The sequence below is a fragment of the Corythoichthys intestinalis genome, chromosome 10, assembly GCF_030265065.1.
Source record: "Corythoichthys intestinalis isolate RoL2023-P3 chromosome 10, ASM3026506v1, whole genome shotgun sequence".
Taxonomy (NCBI): Eukaryota; Metazoa; Chordata; class Actinopteri; order Syngnathiformes; family Syngnathidae; genus Corythoichthys; species Corythoichthys intestinalis.
Window position 1 is genome coordinate 56,426,909 of NC_080404.1, and position 15,130 is coordinate 56,442,038.

At 41.2% G+C, this 15,130-nt stretch overlaps 1 protein-coding gene across 2 annotated transcripts in view; it reads left to right on the top strand.

Moving 5' to 3' along the window:
- The first annotated feature begins 10,111 nt into the window (after positions 1–10,111).
- LOC130923394 (uncharacterized) overlaps positions 10,112–15,130 on the top strand; it is a 147,212-nt gene continuing 142,193 nt past the window's right edge. For both annotated transcript variants that reach the window (XR_009064699.1, XM_057849072.1), the window contains exon 1: positions 10,112–10,309. The gene's annotated coding sequence lies outside the window, so the exon portion shown is untranslated. The remainder of the gene's footprint in view (positions 10,310–15,130) is intronic.

The following is a 15,130-nucleotide window of genomic DNA, read 5'->3' on the forward strand; positions in this document are numbered from 1 at the left end:
GACGTCCTGGACAAGACTAGACGAGATGTCCTGGACAAGACTAGAAAATACATCTTGGAAAGACTAGACAAGATAACATGTCCTGGACAAGATTAAACAAGATGTCATAGACAAGAAGGGGCAAGACATCCTGGACAAGATGAGATTTTCCAGACAAGACTATACAAATAACACATCCTGAACTAGACTAGGCAAGACGTCCTGGACAAGATGAGACGTCCTGGACAAGACTAGACAAGCTAACACGTTCTGGACAAGATTAGACTTGACGTCCTGGACAAGACAGGATGTACTGGACAAGACTAGACGAGATAACATGTCCTGGACAAGACAAGACGTCCATGGACAAGACTAGACAACACAAGACGTCCTGGACAAAACTAGACAAGAAGTCGTGGACAAGACAAACCGTCCTGGACAAGATTAGACTAAACGTGCTGGACAAAACTGGACGCACTGGACAAGACTAGACAACATGTCCTGGACAAGACAAGACATCCATGAACAAGACTAGACAACACAAGACGTCCTGGAAAAAACTAGACAAGACGTCGTGGTCAAGACAGTACCTCCTGGAAAAGACTAGACAGGATGTCCTGGACAAGACAAAACGTCCTGGACAAGATTAGACTTGACATCCTGGACAAGACAAGATAACATGTCCTGGACAAGACAAGACATCCATGAACAAGACTAGACAACACAAGACGTCCTGGAAAAAACTAGACAAGACGTCGTGGTCAAGACAGTACCTCCTGGAAAAGACTAGACAGGATGTCCTGGACAAGACAAAACGTCCTGGACAAGATTAGACTTGACATCCTGGACAAGACAAGATAACATGTCCTGGACAAGACAAGACATCCATGAACAAGACTAGACAACACAAGACGTCCTGGACAAAACTAGACAAGAAGTCGTGGACAAGACAAACCGTCCTGGACAAGATTAGACTTAACGTGCTGGACAAAACTGGACGCACTGGACAAGACTAGACAACATGTCCTGGACAAGACAAGACGTCCATGAACAAGACTAGACAACACAAGACGTCCTGGACAAAACTAGACAAGACGTCGTGGTCAAGACAATACCTCCTGGAAAAGACTAGACAGGATGTCCTGGACAAGACAAAACGTCCTGGACAAGACAAGACGTCCATGAACAAGACTAGACAACACAAGACGTCCTGGACAAAACTAGACAAGAAGTCGTGTACAAGACAACCCGTCCTGGACAAGATTAGACTTGACGTCTTGGACAAGACAGGACGTACTGGACAAGACTAGACAGGATAACATGTCCTGGACAAGACAAGACGTCCACAAACAAGACTAGACAACACAAGACGTCCTGGACAAAACTAGACAAGACGTCGTGGTCAAGACAGTACCTCCTGGAAAAGACGAGACAGGATGTCCTGGACAAAACAAAACGTCCTGGACAAGATTAGACTTGGCATCCTGGACAAGACAAGATTACATGTCCTGGACAACACAAGACGTCCTGGACAAAACTAGACAAGAAGTCGTGTACAAGACAAACCGCCCTGGACAAGATTAGACTTGACGTCCTGGACAAGACAGGACGTACTGGACAAGACTAGACAGAATAACATGTCCTGGACAATACAAGACGTCCATAAACAAGACTAGACAACACAAGATGTCCTGGACAAAACTAGACAAGACGTCGTGGTCAAGACGATACCTCCTGGAAAAGACGAGACAGGATGTCCTGGACAAAACAAAACGTCCTGGACAAGATTAGACTTGGCATCCTGGACAAGACAAGATTACATGTCCTGGACAAGACAGGATGTACTGGACAAGACTAGACAAGATAACATGTCCTGGACAAGACAAGATGTCCATGAACAAGACTAGACAACACAAGACGTCCTGGACAAGACAAGACCTCCTGGAAAAGACTAAATAGGACGTCCTGGACAGGACATGACTAGACTAAACTAGACTCGACAAGACCAGACCAAGACAACTCTAGGCTAGACTAGCTTTAAAACGCTACACAAACCATGTAAATAGGTCCATTTTGCATGTAATGCAAAAACTAGCATCTATAATATTCCTTTTTTAAAAAAGCTTTTCCTTTCAAAGGCGTTTCTCCGCAGCCAAAACCGTTTGACCCACCGACACCGTTCATGCACCAAAACGACGGGACTCTTTTATTTGAAACCACAAAAATGACCGTTTGCCCTAAAACGTTGATTTTTGGAACAAAAAGTGAAATTCAGAAACCCTACTTGTCCTAGAATTCAGATCCTAAAAAATCAAAGACGCTCAGAGGCACAAAAGCTCGATACGGAAAGAAATCTAGTGGAAAAAAATCTTTGATTTCGTCTACGTTTGAAAGAAAAAGCATCAATTGCTTTTCAAAACAAAAGCACGACGCGACGATGTTGCAATACCTTCCTCTTTCGATTCGAGGAAAACTTGCACGACTACCTCTTTAGCCATTCTTCACATTCTTTCAACACATGCATTTCCTAAAAAGTAAGAGTGCTTGCGCAACCATTTTAGCTTGTTTACACTGAAAATATTGTGCTGATGGAAGAAGTATTTGCCGTGAAAAAAAAAAAAAAAAAAAAAAAAAAAGAAGGAATGCTTCACCTTAAGCGGAAAAAAACCAAAACAGGCAACCTCCGGCCTCTTTAATAACACTTAATAATCATTTGGATTGCTGCGGCCGGCGTTGTTCTCGCAGACGCTGAGCTGAACGCGTTCACTTTTAGTAGGACGACATTTGTTTTTTTTGATAAGCCGATATGGGAGCGTCGCCGTGAGCTTTTCTCACGGCTCGCCGTGCAGGCAGCCTGGTTGTGGTCAACCTGTAACGCAACACTTTTGCTTCAGCTGCTTTTCTTAACCAACAAGCAACATTAGGTGAATCTGTACGAATGATAAATATCGAAACTCATATAAGTCAATTCCACTGACAGGAAGTGACCTGGTATCAACAGGAAGTGACCCTGAAAGGCCCTCAAATCCACAGGAAGTGACTCAGAAACACTCCCCCCAAATTTTTTTAAAAGGAAGTGACCTGAAATCAACAGGAAGTGACCCAAGAATGCCTCCAGATCAAAAGGAAGTGACCCCCAAAACGCGGCCAAATCATCAGGAAGGGACCCAGAAAAGCCCCCAAATCAACGAGAAGTGACCTGATTTCAACTGGAAGCCATCTGAAAATGACACCAAATCGACAGGAAGTGACCTGAAATCAGTAGGAAGTGACCTCGGTATGCCCCCAAATCAACAGGAAGTGACTCAGAAACGGTCCCCGAATCAATGGGAAGTGACCTCTTAACAATGGGAAATGATCTGATATCAACAGGAAGTGACCCCGAAACACTGTCAAATCAAAAGGAAGACGAACAGGAAGTGATGTGATACCAACAGGAAGTGACCCTGAGACACTTCCAAATCAACAGGAACTGACCTGATACAAACTGCAAGCGATCCAAAAATTACTCCAAATCAACAGGAAGTGGCCCTGATAGCCCCCCAAAAAAACAAAGTGACTCAAAAAAGCTCCCCAGATCAACAGGAAGTGATCTGATATCGACAGGAAGTGACCTTCAAACACTTCCAAATCAACAGGAAGTGACCTGATTTCAAAAGGAAGTGATCATAAATGATGCCAAATCAACAGGAAGTGATCTGGTATCAACAGGAGGTGACCCTGATACTTTCAAAGGAAGTGACCTAATATCAACAGGAAGTGACCCCAAAATGCCCTCCAATCAACAGGAAGGGACCGAAAATCTACAGGCAGGGACGCTGATACGCTTCCAAATCAACAGGAAGTGACCCTGAAATGCTTCCAAATCAACAGGAAGTGACTGGATATCAACAGGAAGTGAACCTGATAGGCCCCCAATCAACAAAAAGTGACCTAAAATCAACAGGAAGTGACCTGTTAACAACAGGGAAGTGATCACATCTCAACAGAAAGTGACCCTGAAATGCCCTCTAATCAACACGAAGTGATCTGAAATCAACAGGAAGTGATCTGGTATCAACAGGAAGCGACCCTGATACGCTTTCAAATCAACAGGAAGTGGCCTGTTCAAAACAGGAAGTGATCTGATATCAACAAGTGACCCTGAAACGCTTCCAAATCAACAGGAAGTGACCTAATATCAACAGGAAGTGACCGAAAATCTACAGGTAGGGACGCTGATACGCTTCCAAATCAACAGGAAGTGACCCTGAAATGCTTCCATCTGAAATCAACAGGAAGTGATCTGGTATCAACAGGAAGCGACCCTGATACGCTTTCAAATCAACAGGAAGTGGCCTGTTCACAACAGGAAGTGATCTGATATCAACAAGACGTGACCCTGAAATGCTTCCAAATCAACAGGAAGTGACCCTGATACGCTTTCAAATCAACAGGAAGTGGCCTGTTCACAACAGGAAGTGATCTGATATCAAAAGACATGACCCTGAAACGCTTCCAAATCAAAAGGAAGTGACCCCGAAACGCCCTCTAATCAACAGGAAATGATCTGATATCAACAGGAAGTGACCCTGATACGCTTCCAAATCAACAGGAAGTGACCTGATATCAAGAGGAAGTGGCCTGTTCACAAGAGGAAGTGACCTGATATCAACAGGAAGTGACCCCGAAATGCCCTCTCATCAACAGGAAGTGACGGAAAATCTACAGGAAGTGACCCTGAAACGCTTCCAAATCAACAGGAAGTGAACCTAATAGGCCCCCAAATCAACAAGAAGTGACCTGATATTAACAGGTAGTGACCCCGAAACACCCTCAATTCAACAGGAAGTGACCCGCCAACAACAGGAAGTGATCCCAAAATGGTGGCAAATCCATCGGAAGTCACCTGATATCAACAAGAAGTGAACCGATATCAAGGGGAAGTCGCCCCCAAAACAACTGGACGTGACCTGAATGACATTGGATTGAGGTCATGTCCAATCGTCATTTTGCTCCATTTCTACTTTTTTAGAAAAGTTTCAAAAAGTGGACTTGTCCTCCAAAAACAGAATGTCCTGTCTCTTGCTGTCAAGTAGGACGCTATCTATATAAGGAGAAATGAGATGTCTTGTTCCCTCTGGCATGTCTTTTTGAAGCTGTGCATTTGAAGTGGGAGGGTTGGCAGCGAATGTTCGCTGCCACCCTCCCACTTCAAATGCTTTAGACGTCTACTAGTGATAAAATCACTGAAATCCACAGCAGAAGGATGATTTGATGCTACGTCTTTAACCATCAATCGCACTAATGTGCACCTTACAATAGGTCACCTCATCACGTCACCTCTCTCGATTCCAATTACTCAAAACCAGGTAATTTTAATGTAATGTGCACCTTACAGTAGGTCACCTCATCACGTCACCTCTCTCTATTCCAGCTACTCAAAATAAAATGTGCACCTTACAGTACGTCACCTCATCACGTCACCTCTCTCTATTCCAGCTACTCAAAACCAGGTCATTTTAATATTCTGCTGAAGAATGGAGAAGTGCAATTGACCTTTTTTTAAAACGAAGTGTAAAGCGCGGCCAACGTTTCGCCCATCTGCTACTACTTCTTCTTTGACTTCCTCTGTGAACACAAGAAAATGAGCGCCGGCTCGCAGCTACTTTTCATGATATCTGCATACCGGGAGGAAGTCAGATAAGCGCGCCTGCCATCGCTAGTTTTACTGTCTTAAAATGGCTTCTGGTTTGCAGTTTTGACAGGAAAAAAATGCTCATTTCTTTAACATTAAAATCATATTAAGAAATGGAAATAAAGCACAAATACTTGCTGTTTGGACTGAGTACTTTGCGCCACTGTTTTGCTTATATTTTGCATATTATAGTAGCTTTTGAGTTTTTAGTTAGCTTGAAACTTAAAAAAAAATACATGAATACAATGTTAGCGGTACATGGTGTACCACAGGGTTCAGTACTTTGCCCCACTTTTTTTTTCAACATTTTTTAAATTATTTTATTTTTTTTTAACTCATTGGCTGCCATTGACTGTGCTAGACGCCCAATCGATTTTGACTAGGACACCTTTTTTTTTTTTTTTTTTTAACCTTATTCAGCTGCTTAGACATGGAGAACATGAATCTTAGTGTCCTATATGGTCTTAGAAGTTTTAATGAATCACTTTGGCGTTCGATATACTCCCATCGTGGTTGTTCATTATGTTTTATTTATTAGGAGAAAGCGGTGAACAGGAAGGGGTTATGCTATTGGGGACAGAAAGGAAGGACGCAGACAGAAGAGAAGAACAAACAACAAATGCATTATTTTGCTACTTATGAACATACAGTGGTATGAAAAAGTATCTGAACCATTTGGAATTTCTCACATTTCTGCATAAATCACCATCAAATGTGATCTGATCTTTGTCAAAATCACACAGATGAAAAAACAGTGTCTGCTTTCACTAAAACCACCCAAAAATTTATAGGTTTTCATATTGTAATCAGGATAGCATGCGAACAATGACAGAAGGGGGAAAAATAAGTAAGTGAACCCTCTGCCTAAGGAGACTTCAAGAGCAATTGAAACCAATTTTTACCAAACAATTTCAGTCAGGCGTGTGCCCAGTCACTGATGAGTGGTTTAAAGCTGCCCTGCCCACTATAAAACACACACCTGGTGAGAATTGTCTTGATGAGAAGCGTTGTCTGATGTGCATCATGGCTCGGTCAAAAGAGCTGTCTGAAGACCTGCGATCAAGGATTGTTGATTTGCATAAGGCTTGGAAAGGATAAAAAACATCTATAAAAGTCTGGATGTTCATCAATTGACAGTCAGAGAAGTTTTCTACAAATTGAGAGTTTGGCGCTGTTGCTTCTGTCCCAAAGAGTGGCCGTCCACCAAAGATGACACCAAGAGTTCAACGCAGAATACTCAGTGGGAAAAAAGGACACTAGAGTGTCTGCTAAAGACTTACAGAAATCACTGGCACAGTCCAATATCTCAACTATATGTAAAACTATGGCCAAGAATGGTGTTCATGGGAGGACTCCACGTAGGAAGCCACTGCTGTCTTTAAAAAAAAAAAAAAATCGTTGCTCGTTTAATTTTCGCAAAAAGACACTCCACAGAATTTTTAGCAAAAATATTTTGTGGACTGATAAAACCAAAGTTGAATTGTCATGTGTGGAGGAAAAATGGAACAGCTCCTCAACATCAACACCTCATCCCCACCGTGAAGCATGGTGGAGGGAGCATCATGATTTGGGGCTGTTTTACTCCCTCAGGGCCTGGACAACTTGCAATCATTAACAGAAGAATGAATTCAAAAGAAAAACCTGAGGCCGTCTGCCAGACAGTTGAAGCTAAAAAGAGGATGTATGCTGTAACAAGACAATGATCCAAAACACAGAAGTAAATCAACTTCTGAATGGTTGCACAAGAACAAAATACACGTTCTGGAGTGGCCAAGTCAAACTCCAGACTTGAACCCCATTGAGATGCTGTGGCATGACCTAAAGACAGCAATTCATGCCAGACATCCCAGTAATCAGACTGAACTACAGCAGTTTTGTAGAGAAGAATGGGCCAAGATGAGTCCTGATCGATGTGCCACACTGATATGCAGCTATAGCAAGAATCTGTTTATTGCTGGGGGGGGGGGGGTTACTAAATATTAAATGTAATGGTTCACTTACAGTGCCTTGCAAAAGTATTCGGCCCCCTTGAATCTTGCAACCTTTTGCCACATTTCAGGCTTCAAACATAAAGATATGAAATTTAATTTTTTTGTCAAGAATCAACAACAAGTGGGACACAATCGTGAAGTGGAACAACATTTATTGGATAATTTAAACTTTTTTAACAAATAAAAAACTGAAAAGTGGGGCGTGCAATATTATTCGGCCCCTTTACTTTCAGTGCAGCAAACTCACTCCAGAAGTTCAGTGAGGATCTCTGAATGATCCAATGTCGTCCTAAATGACCGATGATGATAAATAGAATCCACCTGTGTGTAATCAAGTCTCCGTATAAATGCACCTGCTCGGTGATAGTCTCAGGGTTCTGTTTAAAGTGCAGAGAGCATTATGAAAACCAAGGAACACACCAGGCAGGTCCGAGATACTGTTGTGGAGAAGTTTAAAGCTGGATTTGGATACAAAAAGATTTCCCAAGCTTTAAACATCTCAAGGAGCACTGTGCAAGCCATCATATTGAAATGGAAGGAGCATCAGACCACTGCAAATCTACCAAGACCCGGCCGTCCTTCCAAACTTTCTTCTCAAACAAGGAGAAAACTGATCAGAGATGCAGCCAAGAGGCCCATGATCACTCTGGATGAACTGCAGAGATCTACAGCTGAGGTGGGAGAGTCTGTCCATAGGACAACAATCAGTCGTACACTGCACAAATCTGGCCTTTATGGAAGAGTGGCATTTCTCAAAGATATCCATAAAAAGTCTCGTTTAAAGTTTGCCACAAGCCACCTGGGAGACACACCAAACATGTGGAAGAAGGTGCTCTGGTCAGATGAAACCAAAATTGAACTTTTTGGCCACAATGCAAAACGATATGTTTGGCGTAAAAGCAACACAGCTCATCACCCTGAACACACCATCCCCACTGTCAAACATGGTGGTGGCAGCATCGTGGTTTGGGCCTGCTTTTCTTCAGCAGGGACAGGGAAGATGGTTAAAATTGACGGGAAGATGGATGCAGCCAAATACAGGAACATTCTGGAAGAAAACCTGTTGGTATCTGCATAAGACCTGAGACTGGGACGGAGATTTATCTTCCAACAGGACAATGATCCAAAACATAAAGCCAAATCTACAATGGAATGGTTCAAAAATAAACGTATCCAGGTGTTAGAATGGCCAAGTCAAAGTCCAGACCTGAATCCAATGGAGAATCTGTGGAAAGAGCTGAAGTCTGCTGTTCACAAACACTCTCCATCCAACCTCACTGAGCTCGAGCTGTTTTGCAAGGAAGAATGGGCAAGAATGTCAGTCTCTCGATGTGCAAAACTGATAGAAACATACCCCAAGTGACTTGCAGCTGTAATCGGAGCAAAAGATGGCGCTACAAAGTATTAACGCGAGGGGGCCGAATAATATTGCACGCCCCACTTTTCAGTTTTTTATTTGTTAAAAAAGTTGAAATTATCCAATAAATTTTGTTCCACTTCACGATTGTGTCCCACTTGTTGTTGATTCTTGACAAAAAATTAAAATTTTATATCTTTATGTTTGAAGCCTGAAATGTGGCGAAAGGTTGCAAGGTTCAAGGGGGCCCAATACTTTTGCAAGGCACTGTACCTATTTTTCTCCATGTGTTATCGTTTGCATACTATCCTCATTAAAATATGAAAGCTTATAAATGTTTGGGTGGTTTTAGTTAAAGCAGTTTTTTCATCTGTGTGATTTTGACAAAGATCAGATCACATTTGATGGTGATTTTATGCACAAATTTGAGAAATTTACTTTTTCATACCACTGTACTTTGGGCTACACAACAGGCATTACATTTTTCCTCTTGATTCTTCGTATTTGATTTTTTTTTTTTTTGCCAGCGATGCCAAGAGTAGTGCTACTAATTTCACAAATGAGATGTCTCAATAATAATCACATGACTCCAGTACACCAATCAGACGCTAGCTTGCTTTTCTATGATCACGCCAGCCTGTTCAATCACGTGGGGTCTTTAAAGCACCGTAAAAAAGTTTCTTTTTTAAAGACGGCAAATATTTTTAATTTAAATTTTTTCCAATTCCTTTTTTTAGTTTGTTGAAAACAAAATATATTTTTTATGAATGTTATTACAGGTTATTTCTGCCGTTTTATTGTTATATTCAGTATGATAGTGCTTTTTTCCCCCCACCGATTTTGCTCTTCAAATTATATTTTCATATCTTTAGAAAATGGAAATTATAATTTGAAACGATTTTTTTTTTTTTGCTTGTCTTGTGACATTTTTTAAATTATAGACATAAACATGCGGAATTCATTGAAGTAAAAGTGGCCAGCGGCTTGAATTCGTCACGTGACAGCAGCATGCCCAATGAATGGCGTGTCTCCATTCATGGGTGGAGGTGCTTGTGGGCGTGCGAGCGCCTCAGTAGTTGATATTTGCACTTTGTTGCTTCACTTGAATGGCGTCTGACTGCCGAACGATAAGCGCAAGCCAAAACTGCAGGCAGGAAATGAGCACTAGTATTTTTGCAGAGTTTGGCGCTTTTATTTTACAATTCGCGCTGCAAAAATGGAAAGGAAACGCGCGGTGTGCGTGCTCAGTTTAAAAAAGAAAGCAAAATAAAGAACGTTCTGGGCCAAAGTAGCTTCTCAAGTGAGGTAAGTTATTTATTTTTAAATTAATTTCAAGCTCGCTTTTATGTGTGTGAGAACGTTTGCTTCCTCTTTGCTTTTCTTTCGATTCAAAAAAGCGCTTCAATTCACGGAAGTTACATTTTCCTGCTGGGCCGAGTGCACAAACGCAGCACAGCTGATTCCTCCTTGTAATCAGTTGGGTGTGACGTCAGCGCGTGGAATGCCGCGTGGAATCTTGTGACATTCCTGGAATGTAGTTGTTAGTTCGCTCTTTTCCGTGCTAGCTTTTATTTTCCGCCCACGGTTTTGTGGAAATTTACGCCAGATAACAATTAAATTAGAACTCGAAGACAAATTTTAAAAGTTTGAAAACTGTTCAAGCAAAAGAAAACCGATTGTGCTGCGTTCAAATGTTATCGTAAACTACAAAATGCGGGTCAAGAAGGAGTTTTAGTTGTTTTTAGCATGTTTTTAACGTGCAACAAAGAGGAATATAACGAGAAAAGATTAATTTGACGCTTCGATTTGAATTAATTTGGAGGGAAAAACGACTTTGAAACAGGAAATGGTACTAGCTCGTCAAAATCAATGAATCTTGTGTTATTACAGTACAAGTAAAGGGAAGCTTTTGTACGCAAAGGCAACATTGAGAAGCTGAAAGAAAATGTCATATATATTTTTAAAAGTAATTCAAAAAATATATTCTCTTTTAATCATTCTATGATTTACACGATGCGTCATATGGGCTTTTTTTTTAACCCACTTTTTTTTTTTTTTTTTTTAAACTTCATTCATGCGGTTTTCTCGCACACACCGGATGTGAGGTTAATATGCGCGTGAATGATTATTTTACTGCTACTGACAGCAACAGTCCAACCTATTTTGACACTCGGCCTCCTTATCAAAATGGAGTGGACTTCTATCGCCGTCAATGGCAACCGGCTGTTGCATAACTTCCTAATCACCAACCTGCAATGAAAAGGACAATTCTGCTGAAGGCGATATGTCAATGTTTGCATTGAGTACACGCGCATATCATATTCCACAGTGTGACTGTTTGCCCTAACATGAAATATTTGCACATGTACATATGCACATACTGAAATATTTTTCTTGTACCAACAGCTGCTTTCAGCAAATTTGCTATCAAAAAGTCGGTGAAAGTTTAACGTTATTTATGTAGATTTTAAGATGGAAATTGTTTACACAGTACTGTAGTTATACAGCACTTTGAAAAGGTGTCCAACAGCGCCACTTAGCGGTAGAAAGGTGGCGTCACATGTTGCAAGATGATCTCTGCAGCCATCTGATGTTCACAAGGAGAACTACACTTTTATAAATATACATTAGTGATCCCTCGCTACTTCGCGACCTCAGTCCATCGCGGATTTTTCCTTCAATTAAAACAAACAAATACAGTATTTTATGGATAAATGTTAAGATACATGCATGTATACATCGTTGTTTTTCTTTATATAAATCTCATTTATGTTATAATTATTACATTGGCAATGTTTAAAAAACATTATATATATCAGTTTAATAATACTTTGGAAATGGGTATGAAAAAGTATCAGAACCTTTTGGAATTTCTCACACTTCTGCCTAAAACCCTCATCAAATATGATCTGATCTTTGTCAAAATCACACAGATGAAAAAAGTGCTTTAACTAAAACCACCCAAACATTTAGAGGTTTTCACATTTTAATCAGGTTAGTATGCAAACAAAGACAGAAGGGGGAAAATAAGTAAGTGAACCATTACATTTAATATTTTGTGCCCCAGCCTTTGGCAGCAATAACTTCAACCAGACGCATCCTGTAGCTGCAGATCAGTTTGGCACATCGATCAGGACCCATTCTTCTCGACAAAGCTCCTGTAGTTCAGTCAGATTCCTGGGAGGTCTGGTGTGAATCATTGCCTTTTGGTCATGCCACAGCATCTCAATGGGGTTCAAGTCTGGACGTTGACTTGCCCACTCCAGAACGTGTATTTTGTTCTTCTGAAACCATTCTGAAGTTGATTTACTTCTGTGTTTTGGATCATTGACTTGTTGCAGCATCCATGCACTTTTTTAGCTTCAACTGTCTGACAGTTGGCCTCAGGTTTTCCTGAGAAACATTCTGATAAAAATTTGAATTCATTCTTCCATTAATGATTGCAAGTTGTCCAGGCCCTGAGGCAGCAAAACAGCCCCAAATCATGATGCTCCCTCCATCATGCTTCACGGTGGAGATGAGGTATTGATGTTGGTGAGCTGTTCCATTTTTCCTCCACACATGACGTTATGTGTTGCTCCCAAAAAATTCAAATACTCCACAAAATATTTTACCAAAACCTCTGTAGAGTGTCCAAGTGCCTTTCTGCGAACATTAAATGAGCAACAATGTTTTTTGTTTTTTGTTTAGACCAAGTCCTCCCATTAACACCATTCTTGGCCATAGTTTTACATTTAGTAGATGTGTGAACAGAGAGATTGGACTGTGCCAGTGATTTCTGTAAGTCTATAGCAGACACTCTAGGGTTCTTTTTTACTTCTCTGGGTATTCTGCGCTGAGCTCTTGGCCTCATCTATAGTGGACGGCCACTCCTTGGGAGAGAAGCAACAGTGCCAAACTCTCTCCATTTGTAGACAACTTCTTTGACTGTCGATTGATGAACTTCCAAACTTTTAGGGATGGTTTTGTATCCTTTCCCAGCTTTATACAAATAAAAAATCCTTGATCACAGGTCTTCAGACAAGGGCCAGCCCAGCCAATATGCAGTCTATGCAGCTGCTTAGGGCCCCTGACCACTAAGGGGCCCTCAATCTGGCAATTTTAAAATTTATATTCTATTTTGTTTACTACAGTTTGCTTTATTTGCCTTTTGTGAGTTTTGATACTTGATTACAAGCTTAAAAAAATATAAGTTCTTCCTTACTTCTTTCCTCTTTTAGAAAAAGGTTTGGCGCTATCTACTGTAAGTACAGACAATCATTTGGGGTGAGAAGTTTGAAGTATGCAGTGCAACAAAATCTGATTAATATACAAAATATGGACGTATAGGTTGGATTGCATGTATGGGTTTCACAGTACACTGTGACGAAATGCTGGGCCCAAAATATGGGCCCCTTTGCATTATTTTGCATAGGGCCCCCAAATGGCCTGCTTCAGACAGCTCTTTTGACCAAGCTATGATGCACATCAGAAAATGTTTCTCATCAAGACAATTCTTACTAGGTGTGTGTTTTATAGCGGACATGGCAGCTTTAAACCACTCATCAGTGATTGGGCACACACCTGACTTAAAATGTTTGGCAAAAATTGGTTTCAACTGCTCTTTAAGTCTCCTTAGCCGGAGGGTTCACTTATTTTTCCCCCTTCTGTCATTGTTTGCATGCTATCCTCATTAAAATATGAAAACCTATAAATGTTTGGGTGGGTTAAAGCAGATGCTGTTTTTATATCTGTGTGATTTTGACAAAGATCTGATCACATTTGATGGTGATTTTATGCAGAAATGTGAGAAATTCCAAAACGTTCAGATATTTTTTCATACCACTGTATGTTTTTCCGCGCTAATTTATTTACAAAAAAAACATTCATTGAAGTAAAAATGGCCAGCAAGATTGATTCAAGTCATGTGATAGCGTGATGTCCAATGAATGACACTTGTGGGCCTGTGAGCGCCTCAGTAGTTGTATAATTTGAAAAAATTTTAAAAACAAAGTGCAAATGTGTCCAATAGGAATGTAATGAGAACAAAATTCATGCATTAAAATGGCTAAAAAGGACTTGAGATTTCCCACTTATTTGAGTGCAGCTTCTCTTACGATGTAGATATGACGAAAGTCCACACAAAACACGTCTGACAGTGCAAAGTGATAAATGTGTGTGGTCTAATTAAAAGCACAAAAAGGCCCAGTTTCCTCATATCCCCGTAACCTGGAGACTCAAAGAGTTTGAATTCCGGGGGAAGTGAGTCAGATCCTTCTCAGCCTGAGTCATGTTGTTCACACACTCTCAAACGAGACCCCAAACGTTGGGAATCAGACGCTCTGTGGTTCAGCTCTAGAGCATATGGCGGAAAAGACTCGGGTGACTTGAAGTTCCGCTCTGAGACCCCCAATTTGATCTTGATTATACGTCACATTTCCGATAATCTATCTCTACTTGAGATACAAGTAGTGTTGTACGACATCATCGGTATTGTCACCTACCAAGAAATAACGTGAGGATTCTGCGCAATATGTACCGTCATTTTCAGACTGTAAACCGCTACTTTTTTCCCCTCATTTTCAATCCTGTGGTTTATAGTCCAGTGCGGCTTATTTATTTGGGTTAATAGCAGTGTTGTTTTTTGCAGCCCTTTTAATCTTCATCTTAGCCTTTACGATATCACTCATCTTAGTCATATTTTAGTCGAAAAAAAAAAAGTAATCCAATTGAATTGATTTTATTCGGATTTCAATTCAAAGACAGCTGTTTCTAAAATGGACAACGGTAAAGTCAAGGCATCCCGGACGAGATGTCCCGAACAAGACGTGACGAGACGTCCCAGACAAGACTAGACAAAATGACATGTCCCGGACTAGATGAGACAACCTGAACAAGACTAGACAAGATGAGAGGCGAGACGTCCCGGGACGAGATGAGGCGAGACGTCCCGGGACGAGATGAGGCGAGACGTCCCAGACAAAACAAAATGACATGTCCCGGACTAGATGAGACAACCTGAACAAGACTGGACGAGATGAGGCAAGACCTCCCGGGACGAGATGAGGCAAGACCTCCCGGGACGAGATGAGACAAGACCTCCCGAGATGAGGCATGAAGCAAGACCTCCCGGGACGAGATGAGGCA